The sequence below is a fragment of the Haliaeetus leucocephalus genome, unplaced genomic scaffold (assembly GCF_000737465.1).
Source record: "Haliaeetus leucocephalus isolate CR32 unplaced genomic scaffold, Haliaeetus_leucocephalus-4.0 Scaffold2, whole genome shotgun sequence".
In the NCBI taxonomy this organism is placed as follows: Eukaryota; Metazoa; Chordata; class Aves; order Accipitriformes; family Accipitridae; genus Haliaeetus; species Haliaeetus leucocephalus.
In genome coordinates, this window is record NW_010972438.1 from 1,678,481 (window position 1) to 1,700,908 (window position 22,428).

General features: G+C 44.1%; 1 protein-coding gene across 1 annotated transcript in view; it reads right to left on the reverse strand.

Annotated features, from left to right (window-relative positions):
- Nucleotides 1–22,428, reverse strand: part of GRM7 (glutamate receptor, metabotropic 7) — a 282,320-nt gene that overhangs the window by 258,845 nt on the left and 1,047 nt on the right. The window lies entirely within an intron of this gene.

Consider the following 22,428-nt stretch of genomic DNA (forward strand, 5'->3'; position numbering starts at 1 on the left):
ATCACCTCCGTTCATTTTTAACGTGCTCGGAATGATTTCTCATCTGCCCAGCCCAGCACCCACTGGACAGACCCGTATTCATCAGGGAGGAACCACGAGCCAGCTCTCAGACCTGTTTACCCCTTCCCTCTGAAGAGGCTGGAAATTCATTATGTGCCACACACAATTCATTTCTATTTTTCCTCAATGAGCGCAGATTTATCTGAATTATTGCATCATTTGCAGAAAACAAAGATATTGTTATGAAATGCAGTTTTGAAGGAGAAAAGCTTTCTTTGAATGAGTGAGAAATTCATGACCTGACAGAACTCCGAATTCAATGGCCTCCTTGTAGGGAAAAACCTCAATGCATCTTTTTTGATCAATTGTACTTTCAAGTCATTTTCTTATTTATGGGTGACTGAGAAGACACTTGAGCTAGCAAAATAATTCATGTTTGTTTGTACAGACAAAACCAAATTTAATAACGCAGCCTCTTTTAAAATAAATAAAGTCATGCATTACAAAAAGTGCATTTAAAGTCATCCTTTGTAGAAAATTCACAGCATGAACTCCAAAGGGCTCCTTTTCCTCCTCTCAAGTGAAAACCTTCTCTAAGGTGCATGCGATACACTTCATACTCCACTACAAAAATAACCAGGACCTGAATTTCTGTTGCAAGCCAGAAGATTTCTCCTACTAACTCAGATTCATTAATGCCAAAACTTCCGTTCAGCTCCCGAGGCCCGGAACAAGGTCCTAGCAAAGCCACACACCAGTGTACGAGAAGATGACCGCTGCACTGAATAAAAGTTTCCTTTGCCCATCCAAGGGGGTGTTTAACATACAGATTTGTGGGGTCCTAAGAGCCAGGAGATGACAGATGGGAGTTACTGGGGAGAAAATTGGGTCTCAGATACGTCACGGCAAGAGGGGAATTTTCTCTGGGAACTTTGAACCTCTTGTTTTAAGAGCACTGAAAATAATCTCTAGAGAGGAAAGCTAAAGGGCCTTTTTCACTGAGATTACCCTCTGATATTCCTTCCAAGGAACATATATCCTCTAAATACAGTATATTACAGTCTCTGAATATTCATCTTGCAACAACAGCAATTACCCCAAGCCAGTTTGGATTATCGCTCACCTGGTAAGAGCACGCTCTTTCCCCCATGCTGCTCTTCATCTCCCTTCTGCTGATCCTCTCCTGCCACTCTCCCTTCCCCAGCCAGCTCCTCTCTCATTTATCATCTTCCTCATTTGCCTCCTGATTGATCCCATCTGTGTCACTGTCGCCTTAACTCATCTTCATTTCCCACCTGCTTTAGCCTTGCTCCCTCCTTGGACACACTGTATTGCTACTCTGGGGCATGCCTTTTTTTCCTTCCCTTTTTTCTTTCCCAAAGGGAATGGCATTAACTTCCTCCTACACTGATATTTTGATCCTTTTGGTTTCAGACCCCATTTTATCAGTAAACAGCAACAGGTGCTTAAGAACTATCCTTTTCACCCACTGTTAATCTTTATTACCTGACTTACTGTCACCTGACAATAAGAAATCTCAACACGCTGGGAAAACAAACCGGAGTTGTCACTACCCACTGCTCCTCCAATGGGAAGACTTTTGCCTTAGAGGTGCTAGGAGCAGCGTGGAGGATGCCAAGGAAAACAGGGCATGAGTATCAAGACCTAGAAGCAAGGAAGAAGGAAAAGAAATGGTGTCCCGTGGGAGAACGCTCCCTTCTCCCCCATTGTCTGGATGGGGAGGGATGATTTTGTGGCCGTGGTTCTCACGGGGACTTACGCTATCGAAGTTCACTGCACAGCTCTCGCAGATTGTCTGAAACGATCAGAGGCAATTCACTTAATCTGTTATGCCTCTCAGTTTTCCATCTGCAAGAGGGAGATAATACATCTTTCCTCCAATCCCTTTGGGTTTTTTTCTGCTCAGATGGTAAATTCTTTAGAGCAGGGACTGTCTCATTGTGTCTTTAAACAAAGCCCTGAAGAATGGTTTTGGTTAGGGTCTTTCAAGTCAATGATAACCCCCCCAAACAACCCCACCCACAGAAAAATAAACAAACTGGCACCTAACCAGGGTTCTGCCTGTTCTTCTCAAGAGTAAACAGCATTCAGATGCTTTTGTTTACCTTCCCCACAGTTTTAGAAATTGCTTTAAGAATTATTTTTGTGCTTTCTGATGACTTTAAATAAAAAACAAATGATGACAATGTTGAAAGCATATATATATATGTAATTTTTTTATATTTGATGTGTGTCCTGAATTTAATTTTGCCCCAAAGTGCTCTTAGGGGATTTGTGTAGTTATTTTAATAGTCCTAATTTTAAATCTATTTAAATGTATTTATGCACCTTTAGACCAAACTCATTCAGGCATTTATACCACAGTAATGAATTGTATGACAGCAATGTATACACAGAAAGAAATCCTTTCCTTTTGTAGAGCATATATTAGCACCGATTTATAAATTCAATAGTTAAGTTCATTGGCATGCATAGAGTCAAGGGACCTTTGTTAAACTAGGACATTTGATGATAACTATTTGAGGAGATGCACATTGAGAAAGTCTTTCCTATTTTAATGTCAGGAAATTAGAAATATTATAATGAATTCCAATTTTTCACATCTTTCATCAAAGCCTTTGAAAAAGGTCAGTATCTAAACTTGTTATTTTAAAATGCCTACTCCAATTTGCCTTACTGTGGTAATTACAAGGAAAGTTCCCATAGCATAACACCAAAACAATCCTGAGGGACTCCTCTTATTCCTGATTGTCAACAAATTTCAGCATCTGAAGGAAAAAATGATGCATTTCACAGGCATAATGAGTATAATGGTCACAGTAAACATTATATAAAGTATTTACATTTCATGCTTTCTCTGAACTGGGAGCTCCCTAAGTCTGGGGTAGCCTGAATATGCTGAAATGTTTTTTGTTTTTTTTTTTTACATTTTCAAACTATTCCTCTCCCTTTTTTTTAGGCAGAACTATTTCAAAACTATTTGCTGAATTTGACCCACATTTCAAAAAGGTTACACTCCGCTGCCTCTGCTCTTCTTGCTGTGGTGACTTCCAGCTGCAAGAGCTCTCACTCAGATCCAAGCTTTTAATCTCTTTATTGCTTATTCAGATTCCGTCCCAGCCCCAAGAAATCGGGAGCTGTTGCCATCCCAGGGATGTTTGATGGCTATGAATAATACTGAGTTAATGCAGAATAATAATTGGCATCCTGTCTCCAGTGTAGTGATTTTTCCAGCTTCACGGTACTCCAGCTGAGCTGCTGGTGCAGAGCATGCCTCCGCAGAGGTGATGCTAACTGGGGACAGCATCAGTGACCGCGGGTGAGGATGCTCCGGCACCGGCAGCGCTGCCTGCATTAACCAGGTAAAGCCAGAGGAAAGCAGTCCACAGTTATTTGGCTCAAATCACAGAGCTACTGCGGTTTAGGAGAATGAGCGGTGCCACTAACAACTGCTCAGCCTGTCCTTGCTCAGGACCAACCGTGAGCGGGGTGACAGGTCCGACCTGGTCCTCCTGGGGAGCGTCTCAGTCCCCACTCAGAAGGAACTGTTCTGTACTTGCCACAAAGAAAATCCACCTCCAGATCTTTTTGAAGCAGCTCTTTCCATGCTGCTACCAAAAGACTTCATGCCTGCTAGGGTTCTGTAGCAGCCCTGAGAGGTTAAGGGAGGGTTCCTTTGGAGTACCAAGAAATAACAGTCCCTGAAAAAGAACTACCAGATATTCAATCTACATTTAAAAGTCGGGTTCAGTCTTCCTTTGTTACATTTGCAAACCCCCTTGCTATCTAATTCAGATAAAGTAACAAAGCTGCACTTCCGATGATTGTAACTAAATGCAGTTAACCTTAAAAAGTCACTTTTACAAACAGAGCAGATTTATCTGGATTTAAATTTTAGTTCTTGTACAAAGACTTAAGAACAGGTTCCTCCCCATTATTCAATTTAACAATAATAATAAAAACCTCCATGACAACTATAACAAAAAGACTCTGATAAAGCCTGAAACCTTTTTGATAATGAAACATACAATTTCCCTGTTTGAAGCATAACTCCCCAGAGAACATTTTAAAAAAGATATAGAAGAACTGTCATTTTAAAACTGTTAATGTAAAGCACTGCGTACGAGAACAGCCCATGTAAAAAACAGACTTTCAGAAAAGCTAGAGAAAAAATAGTGGGTGGGAGAGACTAGACAACTTAAACGCAGTGTCTCATTAGGACAATTACAGGAGTCAATAAAAACTAGCAAAACTGAAAAAGATTCACCACGCTGCTCGGTTCAATTTCCATTTAGTTCAGAGACACAGAGGTCAGCTCCAGCCAGTAGTCATCTCATTTGGTTCCTGTGGTGCAGATGACTTAGCCGTACTGGTAACTACCTTTTTTCTCTTGCCATCTAAGTACACCTTTCGTTGGATCGTGACAGCTACTCACCATCTCATCGCTTTTTTAAATAAGTCTATAATCACGTTATCTATAATGTACTTTGAACAACATTAATTAAGAGCAGATAAACTGTCATATAAGAAACAGTAACACGCATTAATTAAGGTTAGTCCTACTCTTACTCAATTCAAGTCTTAACGTTCCAAGTTTTCTCATCAATACCTTATCATCATAATGCCAGAGAGGAATTAATGCACTGAGAGGATGTCAGCTATTTGAAGAGGATCAAGCACTTGGGATGCCAAAATAACCAGCTGAAGCACTGGATTAGTGAACTGAATATGAGAGAGAAAGTCGAAAAGTGCAAAACCATCAATGCGATAGGTCCACATGGCTCCCCAGTTGAGGTCACGGATGAGTCTTCAGCGCACATGAATTATCCTTACGTGCTCTACTTCATACACCACGCGAGTACAATTTTTTACCATGCAAGAATTTAATCAAATTTCAACAGCTTTCTGTACTAGTGGGTATTTTTAAATTGGAGAGCTTGAGACCTCTTGATTTTTAACGTGACTGCCTTCACTTGTCAAAGTGCTGAAATCTACTGAATTAAAATGTAAAAACTGCCTATAAACATACATTTTTTCAAGTTTATGTTCTTTCCTGTACTGGACAAAGTCTTGAGAAATGTCCTGAGCACCTTACAGCACATTTAGATCTTTGTAATTTTACTGCTGTTGCAATTGTATTTGCATGACTTTTTTATAATCTTAGCTCCTGTAGCCATGAGTTACTGTGAGAATCTACACTGTCATTGAAATAATTGTGTTAAAAATTCACAATGTTTTGAGTTTTGAACCTTTGGGGCAGGGTTATGTCTGCAATTTTTTAAAAAAAATCTGAAGTTTTAAGTGTTTTTTCTGACTGGGTGGGGGCTTTTTTACAAAAAATGCCGGTCCCCAAAATCTGAAGAGTGTGTTCACATCTTAAATAAAGCATATGATCGCATTTCTCCTTTTATCTAGATAGCTCTATTTGTTGCTTTTTCCAGTGCAGCGCTCCTGTCTTATCAGGACCGCATAGATGCTGTTGGTTAGACACATTACCAGCAAAGCTGTGATCACTACTCCCCAGAATAATGTTCTTGTCAACAAGGTGTGAATTTACAAGCTCATTTGGAGATACATAATGATAAAGTGCAAAGTGGGGGAAAAAAAATCAACTAATTAACCTGAAAAGTTCATTTTAACACAAAGAAAAAAAAAATAATACTAGAACACATTTGCCTCCTCTTAGGATCCATCCTAGCAATACCCACAATCCACATTGGCCGGATTTTCACAGTGCTTAGTGCTCCACAATTCAAACTGATACCAGTGAGCTGGTCCTAACAGAGCTCCAGTAAGAACCACCTGCGTTTTTGAAGCGGCAAAACCAAGGTTTTACTTCTGACAATTCAGGGACAAGGCTTCTTACACAGACGTTAAAGATATCATTGATTCCCTTTGTATTGCCAAGAAAAAGGCACTAATCCTCATGCAGGCTGGGGTTAAGACTCTCACAACTCTGTGTTCATCCATACCACCTTTGGTTCATGCCCAAAGCTACAGCAGGCGCAAATATTAGCCAATGCAGAAACCAGATGTCACCACAACTCTTTCCATCTACCATTACGTCGAAGCTGTTGACAATACCAGCACATCCATCTGACCAAAGCCAGTGACGGTCATACTACTTAATTGCCAAAATAATGTGCATCGTTCTCCTGATCAACTGGGATTCTCGAGCCAAGAAATGGTACATTGAAAAGTCGGCAAACCTGGCAGTCAGAGATTAATCCGTGTTAAAAGTGGACAGGATTTTCTTTTGCATGAGAAGACATTTCACTTTATTAATCTGTTAGAATATTGGCAGGGTTTCTCTCTTTTCAAAGCTGTGCAAGAAAATGTTGCGCTGGTTATTTATGGGTAGATTTTGTGTTCAGCTCTGAAAGACAATGAGCAAAATCCTACGGTAAGGGCAATCTCTGCAATTCTGCTGACAAATTCACTTCAGCCAAAAAACCAGCTGTTTAGGCACTGTCATTACAATAATTTCTGTATTTTTTAGTATTATACTGGCAGTTAGAAGCCCCAGTTGAGGTCAAAACCTTGCTGGATGGCTTTCCAGACCCATGTACTTAGGATAGTCCTCATGGTGAAGGATTTATACACTAGACACAAATTCTGCTGAGTTACACCCTGATTTCTATGACAGGGTGTATTTTATAGGTCAAAAACGCCCAAATAATGTTTTCCAAATATTTTTCTTAGATCTGTGATGCCTGAAATTAAGATGAGAAGTATGCCTTTAAAAAAAAAGGTGAATGCTTTGTGGGTTTTGCATCTGCCAAAGGATTCAGGTTTAATAATACATACTACACTTTGCCAACCGTTAAGGAAAACAGATTCCAGTTGTACCACATTTTGCTTAATTTATGTGAGCACTGGGAGGGACATAAGGGGTGAAAAAATGACCTGGAGAGCAAAAATTTTCTTTCTTCCTTTTTTTACTGTTCTGACAAAAAACTTGCCAAGTTTGAGAGGCTCCAGAGAGCTCCTCCACACCAGAGCACAAGGAATAGACAGACCCCGCTCACCCCAGCCGTCGGTGCTACGGATCTGCCGCGCGTCCCTCGGCTGCAGAAAGCGGCGGTGAGACCGGTCTGAGCACCCACGGGGGATTCCCGGGTGAGGGGGGAATTACTTGGCCAGTCCCCGGGTACGAGCAGGGTCCCTGGGGCTGCTGGGGGGCTCACGTGGAAAGCTCGCAGGACTGAGAGCAAGGAGCATGCAGGACTAGATAAAAATTACATCTCCATCTTTCCTGGGCTTACACCAAGTACTCATCTGCTAGACTCGGGAGCCAGGTCACATATTACTTTGTGAAACCAGTATTATCTAATCTAGGCCCAACAGATTTCATACAATGCAAGTGTTTACAAAGTAAAGCAAGTCCTACAGAGCAGCTGTGTTTTTGCAGTTGATTCCCCCATCACACCCAGCCCAGCTGCCAGCAGCACCTCGCAGCAGCCAAACAAGGAGAAGTTCAAGTCTGAGGGAGCTCTTTGTCCAAATTAGGAACAAAAATAAATTTGATAAGGGGAGACATATGAGAGCAGTGACTTTGCTCCCACCTGCAGCTAGCTGCCCTGGCTGAGCTCACAGCCCCTCATCCCTAGCACAGCTCAGGGCCCATTAGGACCAATTCCCGTCTGTCTGAGTGCTGTGTACCTTCGAGTCCATTTTCTCCCTGGTTTCTATTTTTAAAATTGCTGTAGCTTATAAGAGTATTTTGTTCTGTGCAGTGACAGGCTGTCATTTAGCCTGAACATGCCCCTTCCCTGCGATAACCATCCCAGATAATTCACTAAGCACCTAGAGCCTTTCCTGAAAGGCTCTCTATAAGCCATGCTGTAGGTTCTCGATGGAGTCGCTAGGTCCCGTATCATCTACTGTCCCAGTGTCACCAGGCGAACACCATGGACCATGAGAAAGCGCTCCCAATACAGGAGCATCCCTACATTGCCCACAGACCAACCAAAGTTAAGATGGATTTAGCCATCCCAAGGCAAACGAAGGAACTGACTCTGCAAACGTAGACCATGGGAAAAGGATCACGCAAAGAGCATCGGTGCAGTAAGAAGGATGCCTGCAAACATAGGGTCTGAGTAATTCATCATAACTTTAATTTTCACCATTGAAACACTCTCCAAAAGACTACCACCAGTTAAAAACAAAATGTCTTATGAAGTCTTATACTAACAGTCAATATAATGATTTGGCTTTCAGGCATAGGCTGGGATAAAATGAAAACAGGAGGAACTGGAAATGTACTTTATTTACACTTACTGGCTTTGACAATCCCCAGCCTCTCAAAACCCCAGGGTGCATTTCCACCCTTCCCTGGGTAATGCCGCAGCAAGCCAGCGCCATAGCCCAGACTCCATCTCGCCTCTTAGCAAACCACAGTACCACCGAGAAACATTCAGGGTACCAGGTATAATGCAAAGCACAAATCTGAGAGGTAAAGTAGCACAAACCTCAGTGCAATTTTATTTCATTAAATAACTGACATTTTTAATTTGTCTTCATGGAGCACATTAAAAAAAAAAAACTCAGTCAACAAATATGACAGAAAGATTCATGAACGGTACAAATACAGTTCAATTGAGAAAGATCATGTTTTCTCCTAGCTGTGTGTTTAAACTATACCTCATTATTTTTGTTGGTTTTAATGTGTGCCATATTTATTATAATTTAAGTGATAAGATTTAACATGCTCTACAAAAACAGTAGGAAAGACAAAAAGAACAGTTTGCTAGTTTTGCTAGCTCAATGATACCTTTATAATGGCACAAGAAAAAAAATCTTCATTTCATGAACCCAATAGCATCTCATCTAAAATTCACCCTGGAGATTAGGATCAACTGTCAGACCAATTTTCCAAACTGCTTAGGAGCTGAGTGAGGAACAGTGGAGGGAGGGAAGAGGGAGAAGCACACCCATTCTTTGCGAAAAAATTCAATTCGAAAAAGTAGCAAAAGGAAAAACAAAGCAATATGTATAAACAAACCATTGCATAAAAATGTGTACAATAATTTGCTGCACAGAGGTACCACAAATCAGCTAGTTCGCCTGGTGGCACAGTTAATATTTTTGATAAACTGTTACAACTTTTTTCATAGTTTAGAGCCATGAAGGATACACCTCAGCTACCTGACTGCTGCAGCATGTGCTTCCTTGCTAACGTGCAAACATGCCGTGTTACCCGTAAGAGGAGCCCCAAACCTGCTCCAAACCAGGCTGCAGTGCGATGGCTGACGGCCCTGCTCTAATTCTGCATGTGGCATTTTCACTGGGGCCGATAAGAGTTTTGAGCCAGGACCAACTGCTGAGTTATGATAATCAGGAGAGAGCCGTTACTTATGTAAATATTAAGTGCAGGGTTACAGCACAGCATAGATAACATGCTCAAAAACAAATACAGGCTTTAGTTCACACCCGTGCATTCATCATAAACATAGCCATATAATGCACATTTGAATAAGCAATTATTATTTCACTAACAGATGGATTTCTCAGAGAGAGCAGCAGAAGCTTTGCTTGTCTCAAGCAGGACATTTTCTAGAAGAGTTATCAGCCTCATTCCTCGTGCTTTTGTGCTTAGAGGTATTTATTTTCTTCTGAAATGTAAGAATATTCTTCCTGAGAAAATAAGCACAGGGTTTGGAGGCTTTTTTAATAACAATTTGATTCTCTAGCAAAATACATTTATCACAGGTGGAAAAAAATGTATTTGTGATTTCTTTCACTTCTTCAAGGATTTAATGCCCTTCACAGTTTACCAGATCACAAAAATATTCCTCAAGATGGAAAGCTGCCTTCCAATGGACTTCCACACCATCCGCCTGGTCTCACGTTGAGATGTTAGAGATCTCAATGCGTTACAGACTTACTTCTGCAGCAGTTCTGGACATCCTCCATGAAGCTTGAAGAAGTCAAGTCATTTCTCCATTTCCCCATATCCAGTTTAGCCAACAAACTGAAAACAAGCTGTAACCCCCTAAGGGCTGATGCCATCATGGTTGCTGCAGGCAGATGGAAAATTAATTTTTTTGTGTCAACGTCCAGAATCCCATACAGTACACAAATCACTTTACCTAGGACACTAACATGCTACTACAGGAAATGGTTTCAAGCACTGGAACAGGCAAGGAGCTCCCAGTTGCCGCAGACTTGCTGGGGAAGCCAGACATCAAAATAGCCTTTCCTAATTTTGAAAATCCTTCACTGTAGTAGTGGTATATGCACCTTAAAAAGATAATTCCTTTACATCGCTAATACTCAGAGATTTTCTGTACTGCTGTCAGATAGAAAAACTACAAAACCACAAAAAAAACATTTAATTAATTTTTATTGTCAATATCATTTCTGTGCATTAAAGTACTACCGCAAAATTACCTTCTTTAAAAATCATTAAAGCATCTCTATTAGTGCTGGATTTTATTTCTATAAAAGTAACAACTTCCAGCCAAATTTGAGTTGACAGCTTCCCTTTAACTTTTGATTTATTCCTGCCATTTTTTTATTAAATGGGATTTGGCCTTGATCCTACCTATTAGGACTCCATCTTGATGGGATCAGCACGGGAAACAACTCTGGGCACTTAGTCTTGTTTCTATAGCTGCAAGGCACTAGCACAATTAAAACTGGTGGTGATGCTGTCTAGGCTCTTACGAGCTGTCATGAAATTCAAGACAAGAGGATAATTTATTAGCTTTCAGCCATCCATTAGGTTAACCTGTACCTTATTGTTTCATATTCATCTCTTCATCATGCATTGCCCTGAGAAATAACCATACACTAAGGGCATCTCGGCATACCTGCTGCCCCAAAGATCACAGACCTGGGGAATGTACCCGTTTCCAAAGGGAATAAACACATAGAGAAGAAAGCCACAGCCTCAGCCGGTGTAAGCTGCCAGAGCTCCACTTATATCCATCAGCAGGGAACTTGACCCCAACCATACAGAATCACTTTTCTAAATTGAATAAACCCAGCCATCAGCCCTCGTTAACCAGCAATAGGTGGGTGGTCCTCGGAAGCCATGGTCCCACCGTATCCTCCTGAGAGGGCAGGCAGGGTGGGAAGGGTTCTCACCATGGGTGGGGATAGAGAATGCAAGAGAAACAGCAAGTGGGAAAGACACAAGGAAGGTAACATTAAGAATACCCCCGAGAGGCCTTTAGCAACTCCATTTTATACGCAATAGGAAGGACAAGAAGGTGAGAAGGCAGCACAGGTTGTTCTGGCTGCATCAGCTGAGATGGAAGTTCTGAACTTTGAAGTTCTATGGGGAGAGCAGCAGCAAGCGTTGGACACAGCCAGAATACGTGTTTACAGCACAAGAGAGGTGCTTATGGACCTGAGTGTCAAAAAAAATTCAAATGCTGAAGGCTGGGGACTGGGGAATCAATGGAGAGTGTAACACAGTGAATACTAAACTCTGTGTTGTCCTTGAGATACACAAGGTGCAGGCTGATATGTGAGATTCGATCAAGTTGCCTTTGATTTTATTTTTTTTTTTAACATGGAATTCAAGTACCGGGATATATGGGGGACACTGTCAAAACTCAAGATGAGCATCAGAGATCTATCAAACATCTATAGCCAGTTGAGCTCATCCTGGAAAAAAGATAATCTTTGTTTCACATTTAATTAGACACTATATGCTTTTATCTATTTTCAGAGTTTAAAGTAAGTATGTTACATGGAGCCTTGTATTAATGGGATTAAACATTAGTGGTCTCTGATATCATGACTGAAACAAAAAATGTTGATTAAGCTTACCAAGTTGTGTTTATCAAACAGAGGTACTTGGAAAGCAGCAAATGCATGGCTCTCCCAGGACGAAGGGCTACATTCACAGTGAAAAGGGAATTTGCCATCAAACTTGTAGTCGGTCTAGTCAAGCTTTCTTTGGCAACAGAACTTTTAATACTAACTGGTCTGTGTTTACCTCAAGATGTCTAAACATAAATTTGTGTTCAAAAAAAAGTACAGATTTATCACAAAAATTGTTTATAAGTTTATTTCCAAAGTAAATTTGTTTCAATCTTAGCAGTGTTTTGATAGCCCAGCAAGCAGTGGCAGCTGCTCCGGTGTGCCCAAACTGGGCTCCCAGCGTGACCCCCATGAAGTCTGTGCAGTTTCCTCACGATCACATCAGCTGCGGCGCAACCGGCACCTCTGCCTCTCACAATTTGCATTTTATCTGTGATCTTGTATTAAGGAGCTCATTTGTTGTTGCTGCTGGAAATAGAAGGCCGCTGAAGCTTTTAAGGCCAAAATCCTCCATTCTCATAGAAGAAAATTGCCTGCTGTCCTGTTCTTCTTAGTATCTTGAACATGCCAATAGCTGGGGCCAACAATCCTGCAAAAACGTAAATTCGTCCTGTGTCGCCAAGCGCTGCAATACATTTACAAAGCAATTGCACTCAGTTTGTACTGTGTGCAAAAATACCATGCATATAATTATGAGGCTGAGTTTAATGACATTGAAACAAATCTCCATTCTGATGAATGCATAATTACTGTTATTAAAATATTTATGAAATAATAAATTTATTAGAAAATCTTCTGCATATGGGCTTTCAGAATGCTTTACCGTACACAAATTCTAAAATGGCAGCAGAGAAAACAAACTTGCAAGGCACCGAACTTGAGCATTTCCACCTGAGACAATGTAGGCACAAAGGTCTCCTGAGATCCTGAACCCTCTGTCCCCTCCATCAAAGATACTGAATAGAGAGAATTGGGATTTTATTATTTTCTTCCTTTGGAAAATTTTCAGTTCTTTAAACAAGGGCTATTGTGGAAGCAAACTTCTCATGGGGTTTGTGTTTCGTTGGTTTTTAACACAGGTAACCTAGACTGGAAATGCATCACTGGGACGAGACAGAATTTAAAATAACCACTAGTACCCATCCAGACCACTGGAAATTTAGGCTGACATCTCGAGCCTGAATCAGAGAGAGATGGAGTTTCACAGGTCTCAGCTGAGTGAATGTTAATCTTGTGGATAAATCTCTCCCACTAAAGCATTCAAAACCTCTACTTTTTGTACCTCACTTCCAGCACAGAAGGGAGAGCAAAAGTCTTGCTTTAGGAAGATTGCTATTGCATCTTGTGTTGCACTTAAGCCTCATAGCCTGCTGTGAAAGTACAGTCAAAACAAAACCAGGAAAATTTCCAGCAAAGACGATAAAAGCTGACTATTAAGAGGGAAAAAATAGTCTTTCATGGAGGTTGTAGAATATTCTTCAGAAAAGTTTATAAAAGAACTTAGCCAAGCATCTGCTCGGACCAGCCTGGCTATATGGGTCCCACCTCAGACCAGCGACTCGGCACGAGTACGGAGGACCGCCGCTGAAGGAGTCGGCAGCAGGAGCCACATCGATAAGCCCTGCTCCCAGAAAACGGGAGGGGAGCACCCCAGGGGGCCGGAGCGGGAGGTCGGGGGGAGGGTACCAGGGCAAAGGGATGCTTGAAACTGCCCAAGCGAATTAGCGAGATCCTCACCCAGCTTGCTGCCTTCCCACCGACATCAGCCAGTGCTGGAGCATCCAAAGAAAATGCTGGAAAATTGTGCTAAGACAAGTGTTTGTTTCTGTCCTCTACACTCTTTGGATTTATGGTCCTATTTATGTATGGGCACTCTTCTAAGAAAAGTTAGGATTAGTGCCTTTGCATAGGATAGTAATAAATGGCTGCTACAAAAATCGCATGCAGGGATCTATATTCACTTTTACACCATCATTTCTATAACTGAAATTTGGTCTATGAACAAAAAGGGTGACTTTTCCTAACCCTGCAAATCCCCCATAACCACGCTACAATCAACTTTCTCCCGTTTCCAGTGACAAGGGGTGACCTTTAAAAAGGCGGCGCGGGGCTTGGCTCGCCCTTCAGCTCCCCTTAAGGCTGCAGCACTGACGGTGGCGATGCTCGCTCCTTCCACGGGGCTCGGATCGCTGAACCCCACCGCCTGCGGGCACCCCGAGCAGCGCTGGGCTGCTTGCTACATCCTGCTATCAGCCACAGAAACGTGAAATTTCTTATGCAGAAAGTGGAGATACGGGTTTGTATCAACCCACCTGAGGAGAACCTGGATCAGAGTCATTTTTCAGGACAACTATAGCTTAAGGTTTTGGCTTTGTCAGCAGTTGTTATACCTGCAAGTGAAAAGCCAAAACCAGCTGTAAAACTGTAAGAGCAAGATCTAAAGGCATATCTACAGCAGGCGAGGGAGCACAGGGACCACACCAAAGACAGGTCCAGATTATCTGGCTTTTGAACTGGGAGCAGTAAAGCAGCTCCAGCAAGGCACTGCCCTTGGGCTAAGGCGAGCGGCCCCGTGCCAGTTACCCTCCGTGTGACACGCCGACGGGGCTGTGTCCTCCCTGGGACTCCTGTGTCACTGCCTGGCACTGATCCAGGCTGTGCAGGTACCGGACTCGACCTTGGCCGCTTCCTCCACCAGGGCAATGCACTGCACGGTGACTGCCCTCAGCTCCTCCACCTCGACCTCGACTCTCCCTTGGATCCCTCAGAGCAGCTCGAGGCAGAGGCAGAGGTGGCAGGCACATGGCCAGTAGCCTGCCACAAAGGGAATGGCCACCACAGCCCTGTTGTCCATCCTCTTTGCCCCTGCTGGGGTCCCAAAAGCCACTGAGCTGCTGCCAGGAGAAGACCTGAGGCTCCTGCTGCTGGGAGGAGAAGGAGGGAGAGCTGGTCCCGCAGAGCATCCTCCTTCCAGCACCTGCTCACCCCGCACCAGCCGCACGCCAACCCCTCCACCGTCTTCCCCGTTTTCCATCACGGTTTCTGCCTGTCGTCCCTTCACTCGCTTCCCGGGTAGGAACAGCCAAGCCTGAACACAATCCATTGACTGTACTGCTGAACGCCTCTGAGGTGGCTCTGTATTACTAAAACACGTCTTTTCTCTATTAATCACACATCATTGATTCTTCTGAGTCCTAACATCATAATAATGCGAGACAGACAGAATCGAAAAGCCAAACAAGCGGGTGACATGACTGTCGGCACACTGACAGCAGTGGCAGTCAACGAAAGCGGAGGCGTGCTCCATCCCTTCCTCGCCCACCATGTCCTGGCACTGGTGCCTGCTCTCCCCGTCCCAGCCTTAGCCCTGAGCAAAATGTTAGAAGACAGGTCACTTAACGTTTACAGCATAAATATCTACCAAAAAAAAGGTATTTTTATATACATGCAAGTATGTGTGTATGTATATATATAAAACACCTACATACACAAACATACTCATAGACATTAAGCAGAACCATCATCAGAATGAAATCTTGCAGCCCTAGACTACTCTTAACTGTCCCCTCCACCCCCACAGGTCAGGCAATCCTTTTAACAAAACCAGAGCTATCTGATGCGCCCTACATGTGAAAAGATTTTATCTGTGCCACGCCAGGCAGCACACGGCATTCAGAAGGGAAGGTCTCCCCAGCCTGCCTTCTCTTCCCATTTAAATCAGAGGCCAGGGAGTCTGAGTGCTTCTCATGATCTCTACTCAAGGAGAAAGGCGATCGCTAGTTAGGAGCACTTCACAGGCGTTTGGGCGTGCTTGCCAAGTTCATTTAAAAGTACTTGGAAGTGAGGCATTGGCCTGCATTACCCCATCAGCCAAGGAATAAGAGGATATATACTTTGCAACGCACTCCCATTCGTACGGCGTGCTAATGCCTCTCCCGAACATCCCAAATGACACAGCAAAAGCATCACTCCTCACAATGCAGGCTAAATTAGAAGGAAGTTGGGCAACACTGCTGGAGTTACGGTTTCTTTGGAAATGTAACACCACTTGTCAAATTTTCTCAAAAGGAGGTGCTTGCCCCCTGGAGAAGGAGCGAGGCCCCGATGTGAAGGTCTCCGCAGCCGCCCCGCTGTAGGGATGCTCGGGGTGCACCACCCTGCACCCTGCCATCGGGTCCGCGTGTGCACGGCGCCGGCGAAGGGCTTCCTAACGAACTACGGAACGCGGGAGCCTGGACACGCCACCGCAGTACCTGCTCCGTCACACTCAGCAGCCCCCAAGTTGCAAACCCCCCCCCCGTGCCATGCCAACCTCTGCTGTGCTGTCCGTGCAGGGGTAGCACGATGACATGGGGACACAGAAATTAAAGAGCTTTTAGACCGTTCCTACGTATTAACTGCTGTCATTTGAAGTCTCTCTTCCTGATGTAGTATGATTCCATGGAAGAACTACGCTAGCTCTGCAGGTATGAGCGTTACTCGGCCAGGTAAAATGCGTGGTGACTGTGCACGAGTGACCGGTGGCCTGGGGCAGGGCAGGGCTACCATATTTTAGCGGCCCATAACAGGACCATGCTTTATTCTCAGCTAAATTGGTGATGATTCAGAATACCTCTACTGCCTTCAGCAGAAGGGCTTTATAGGACCTTGTGAATCATCAGTAATGAGGAAGGCTTTAGAAATACTTGTTTTTCTTCAGATTTCTCTCTGCCTGGATACCCACTCCACCACACTAATGACCTGACTATATTGGATTCCATGCTCTCCAAACAGCCTTAATTACATGCTTCGTATCTTCCAATATTATGATAAAATTCATCATAGTCCCATGTCTGGGACAGTCAGCATTGTCACTCATTGAGATTAATTTGAATATCACCATAAATAGAAATAACAACAGCTGATATTACGATGCAGAGTATTGTGCTGGATGCCTCCAAGCAAAACTCATTTAATAGAATGAAATACAGAATATAGAACATGTAGTTTTACAGTATTAGTGTTATAAGATTCAAAACCAGATCAATATTTCTTTCATAGAAATTAATGCCTTGAAATGAACCCTCCATTTGTCACTCCAAAGAGGTCACCTTATTTCATTTCAAAGAATAAATTGGGAATGGCACAAATGTACTTGCTGAATAATGCTTTCACCCTAGAAGCTGACATGTTCCAGCATCCCCCTGTGCTGCCCCCCACGCCAGCCCCAATTATCTGCTAATCCTTTGCTCACGTAAGCACCATCATCCCTCTCTGTCTCTCTCCATGGGAGAGCATCCCTCTCCTGCCAGAGCCAGTCTTCTTCCACAGGACTCTTTGCAGTCCCTTCTACCTAACGTTTATGGAGAGACACTCGAAAATAGATTAAGAGCCAAGATTATTGCTAATATTGAGTTTTGCCCTGTCAAGAAAATAAATTTTACCTCCAAAACACCGGTTTCCAGAAAAATATATTCATAGCACCTCCAACCTCCCATTAGTAACTCCTCATGGAAACATGTGAATTCCTGAAGCAAGGATTTTACTTTTGATTTATACAGGTGAAGTAAGATTCCACATCCATTAAATGTAGCCCAATATTTCAACAACAATACAGTAGAACGGCATGGCTCAGCTTGTTGACACGTGTTAGGTGCATCAGTAACAACAAGGACAAATATTTGGAGACTGAATGAAAATGAAAGCTTGCTGAGAAACACAAAAGCCATTTTTTGAAAAGAGGCAAAAAATTAAAGTTTACTGTTTCCTATTTTCAGCTTTTTGTTGAATTCTCTATATGAGTCTAGCTGAAAAATGTATAGTTCTCCTGAAATATCTTTTATAAAATGAATCATTACCCCACTTCCTAAAACCAATATTGTCTTATTAAAAGTTAGAAGAGGAAAATGCAATAAACTGGTAATGAGTTCAAAATATATTAGCATCTAGAGAAAAATATTGCTAAAGTGTGTTAGTTTTCTTCCCAAATACCAGCAATAACCCAAGAGTCCCCCCGTGGCAGGTACACTGCAGTCAATTAAATTGGCCATTTACTACCATCTCATTAAGTCAAGTTCAGCAGGAGGGGGCTCGCCATGAGTCTTTGGCTTTGCACCCAGAACCTACACAAACGGAAACCTTTGGGCCTATATCCCATATTGCTGCAAACGAGAGGGAGAAAGGGAGGAACAATCTGTTTGCAAATGCTTTTGCTGCAGAGTGAAGGATTTTACAGAATCTGATCAGATGAGCAGCATAAAATTAAAAACCAAACACTTAAGAAGAATCTCTTGAAATCATGGGATCACACATTCTGTAAAGGGATTCTCATGCAGCCCTTATCCTTCTTCCCCGTGACCGTGCTGCCAATCCAGCAGGAACAGGCACCAATGACTGCTGAGAGCCAAATTGAATCCCCCAGGCCAGAAGCTGAGACAGAACCACAATCTCCACCGCCACCGGTCACAGCACCTCGAGCGTTGCAGCTCAGCCGGCCACAGCCTGTTGATGCAGGCGGCTACCACCGCTTTGGCAAAGAGGATCTCCGCACTCGGAGAGCCCTGGAAAACGCGTGCCCCTTTCTGAGAAAAAAGGAGCATCCGACTCAGAGCTGCACTTCGAAGCTGTATTCCCTTCTGAATAACCGCATTTCTACTGGCTTCATTGTGTCTAGAGCAGAAGGCAGGATTGCAACTTTCAATCTGTCTCATTTTGTACAAAGGTGCCCGCAGACGGAAATAGAGCCAAAAGCCCCCAAGGGATATAAGGGAAGTTTCAATTTACACTCCCAATCTCATTGTACTCCTTTATCCCACGCTGGTTTCTAAAAAGTTCCCTGAAGGGGCTTGGTAAGGCACCCCTGTGGGCCACGAGAACCATCACTGATAAAAGCAAAAAGGTATTTAGACAAGAAAAAACGATTGTTGATTGACTATTTAAAATTGCATCCACTGAGGACAGACACCTGAAGCGGTAATTAGTTCATTATTAAAGCTTGTAATGAGAAGTCTGTAGTTCTAAAGGAGTCCAAAAATTAGTTTTCCAGTAGAAAAAAAAAAGAAATCAGTGTGCTGATATTCCCCATATTGCGTGGTTCTACTCCCAGAAAATATGGAACAGATGAAACATTTGGCAATTTTTTCAGCATAGTTATTGAATTTCATGGAGTTAAATTTGTAAGGAAAGCTATGACACTGTGAAGTAACAATATTTTTTACAATGCAAAACTAGCAGCCTATAAACATATTGCCTCGAACTCCCTGATGCGTTTGGAAACAGCTTTCCAAATTGTTTCTGTTTTATTTTTAGAACAGATATTTAATTTACAATCGGCATACTATTTATTGGCATGCTGTAACAGAATTGTATTTTGAAAAAGTCACTGTATTTGACATACTTGAATATTTATGCATTTATATCTCCACGGTCCACCACACATTATATTATCCCTTCTGTTGCATTAATCCGAGGCCCTGCAGCAAAGACACAGGCCCTCGGTGCTGGGCAGCACACCTGCTCCACGCAGCCCTGCTGCCAAAATTCAGGGCTTAACCATCCCTCCTCGTCCAGGACAGGGCTGGGGCACAACCCCTGGAGAACAGGTCTCGTCTACAGAGGGACGTAGTCAGAAAGGGCTCTCTCACACTAACTCCGGCCAGGAGCTCGTCCCTGCTTCTCAGGGGGATGAAGTTAAATACCAGAGAGCTGCAAAAATGAAGCAGCCAGCCAGAGGCACCCCCCAGCTCGACCCCTTGCCAAACCGGAGAGAGCTCGTCTGCGTTGTCTTCAAAAGGGAGTCAAACATCCAGCCGTGCTGCAGTACGTCTCAGGTGTGGGTCCAACTTGCTCCTCAAGATGGGACCTCGGTGCGCCGCCGGGATGCTCTTCAACATTTTAAATGAAGTAACTCACGGAAGACCCCACAAAAAAGTTCACGGCAATGACAGATACTGAACTGGGGTGTAAAGCCTCCTCCTTCCTCTAAACCCTGCGCTGGTGCAGGGCCGCTGCATCTCTCGTTAGTTGTAATTTTGGAAGAGAAATCCTCGTGTACTTGGCCCTAGGAGACATACTGCCCTCCTCGGCAATGCCTGTGCCCACCTCCAACGCACCGACACATCCTGCGTGACTCAGAGCCGCGACCCGCGCTGACTACGGGTCTCGGCAGCCCCGGCAGCTCCGCTCCATCGGCACGAGCACGTCAAAGGCAGGCAGAGTCGGGGCGACGGCTTCCCCTCGCTCGGGCAGCAGCTGGGACTCGGTGCTGTCCCCACGGCTCCAGGGAAAGTCCCCCCGCCCCGACTAGTCCCATCATCTCTTATCAAAGGTGCGATTCAGGGATAAGTGGGGAGGCAGATAGAGAGGCAGGGGGAGGGACTTTTGCTTTCATCACACAGGAAAGAGCCCAAGTCTAATGCAGATACTTCACATCCTTTTTTTTACAAAAGGAAAGCCTCTACTAAACTTCAAACAGTGATTACATGGATGAATTCAAACTGGAGGACCTCAGTACTGGTTTCCCCTGCTGACCCACCTGTTGGCATTAGCTGAAGATGCTCCCAACCCTCTGTGCTACGTTGGGAACAGGCAGGTGAGCTGCATGGAGAGCTATCGTAACTTCACGTGCAGAGAGGGAGACGAAGAGCCTAAATCTTACCCATCCTGGAGAGAAAGCCCCTTAAGCATCAGTAGCTGGCTGAGGAAACCCCACTATGCTCTGCATGGGTTATATATATATATATATATTTATTTTTTCTCCCTACATTACAGTAGAGTACAAATACTTCTCTTCCAAGATACTGTCAGAGAAATGTAAACACTAGTAAGATTTCTTTGCAGAGGCCTCCACAGATGGAAAGAGTTTTCATCTACGAGATGTTAGGGAAAAGCCAGCTTGGGCATGAAAAGAAGTGTTCCAGAGCCATTCACCCACCCTTCACCACTGCCATGGTCAGTAAAACCTTGAGTGACCCATGAGAAGCAAGCTGGCTGCAACAGCTCATGCTTTTGAGAAAGTATTTAGGTTAACAAGTTTTTTATGGTTGGGGAGTTGTTTCTTTTCTTTCCAGTAACTTACAGCTTCTCACCCACCTCCACGCAACAGTACTTAGTTGCTTAATAGGTCCAGTTCTCCTCCTCTCTCTTAAAAGAGTTCTTTCTTTCTTATTTCTCTCTGGCTGGGACATGTTCTGAACTGTGTTTTGAGGGAGGAGAGGACAATAAGGAACAGTTTTATTGCATGAAAAATCCACTTAAAGAAGGCAGAACTGAGCTGTAAAATACATATTCAGTAAAATCTCTCTCAGTATGTACCAGTTCCTGCTTTCTGGATGATTTGGTTAAAAAGCAATTTTGAACAGATGCTTAGTCACAACACATTAAAATGTTTAGATTTATATAAATCTCTCTAAACGCAGAAACTGCCCAAATGTCTGATTTCTGCAAACTCCATTACATAACATATCATCAAAGATTTTGCAGGTATTGTGGCATTCCACAAAAGGCTCCCGGTGCCCAGGATTTCCTTCTGAGTGAGATCTCAGTCGAGAGTGCCCAGGATTCGCTCTTGAATGAGATTCAGTATAAAACAGCTGGCTCATCTCAATCTACTGGCTGGTGGAAGTCTACAGCAGATCAGCGTCTGCTGAACTGGTACTTCAGCAGAACTTCAGCACCGCTCGCATCCCTCCAAGCTTCTCGGCTCCAGCTCAAGCAGAACATGAGATCATCTGTTTTGCAGCCCAGGAAGGGGTGTTTGTAATGCAAGAAGTCTCGAACAGAAATAAGTACAGCGTACCTAGCGATGCCAAGCTTGCTCGCGCACTCGAGCAGGGCTGCTTTCTCGGCGGTAGCATTGCAATACAAAGACCCGCACGTTAAAGCCGCACAAATTGTTAGAGATTCAGTACACCGCTGAATCCAGAAGCAATACAAGTCGCATTTTAATTTGCCAAGAGGGGGGAGGCGAGCGAGGAAAACAAACCCAGATCCTTAATGTTCTGCCAGGAAAATGGACAGGACCGAGTCCGGCTGGGCAGCGCAAAGGGCAGAGATGGGAGAAGGTGCATCGCTCCGTTCGTCTTGCATGTGATGGCCGTACCTGGCACCGACAGCCAGATGGGAATAAGGAGTAACGATGACTGCTGACAGCAGAGAGTGGATTTGCCGTGAAAACCTCACAAGTTTCCAGCTGGGAAAAGCGGGGGATCTCTCCTCCCGCCGCACAAAAATAAAAATAAACCCCACCACCACCACCTTCCGCATGCGAAGGCGTAGGATAGGAAGCGAGAAACTCCGCTGCTCACGATGCATCTGGTGGCGGTTGTGTCACTGTCACTGCACCCGCGATCGCTGCCGAGGAGCACCCGGGGCTCGCCGCCGGGCCCCGCCGGCTTCACCCAGCGCCCCGGGGGGGGAGGACGGGGACCCCCCAGCCAGGAGCCCCCGACCCCCCCCCCCACCCCCGCCGGGGAACCAAACCCCGGCTCAGCCCCGCACAGATGCCGTCTCCCGGACTTGGGGTGCCGGAGAAGGAAAGGCATGAGGAGGATGCAGCCGAGGAGATGGGGGGGGAACGACGACGGGGGACAAGTGTCCGCGCCCCGACAGCCAGCCCCGGCGCCCGGAGGGGCACGATCGCGGCGAGACCCGGGG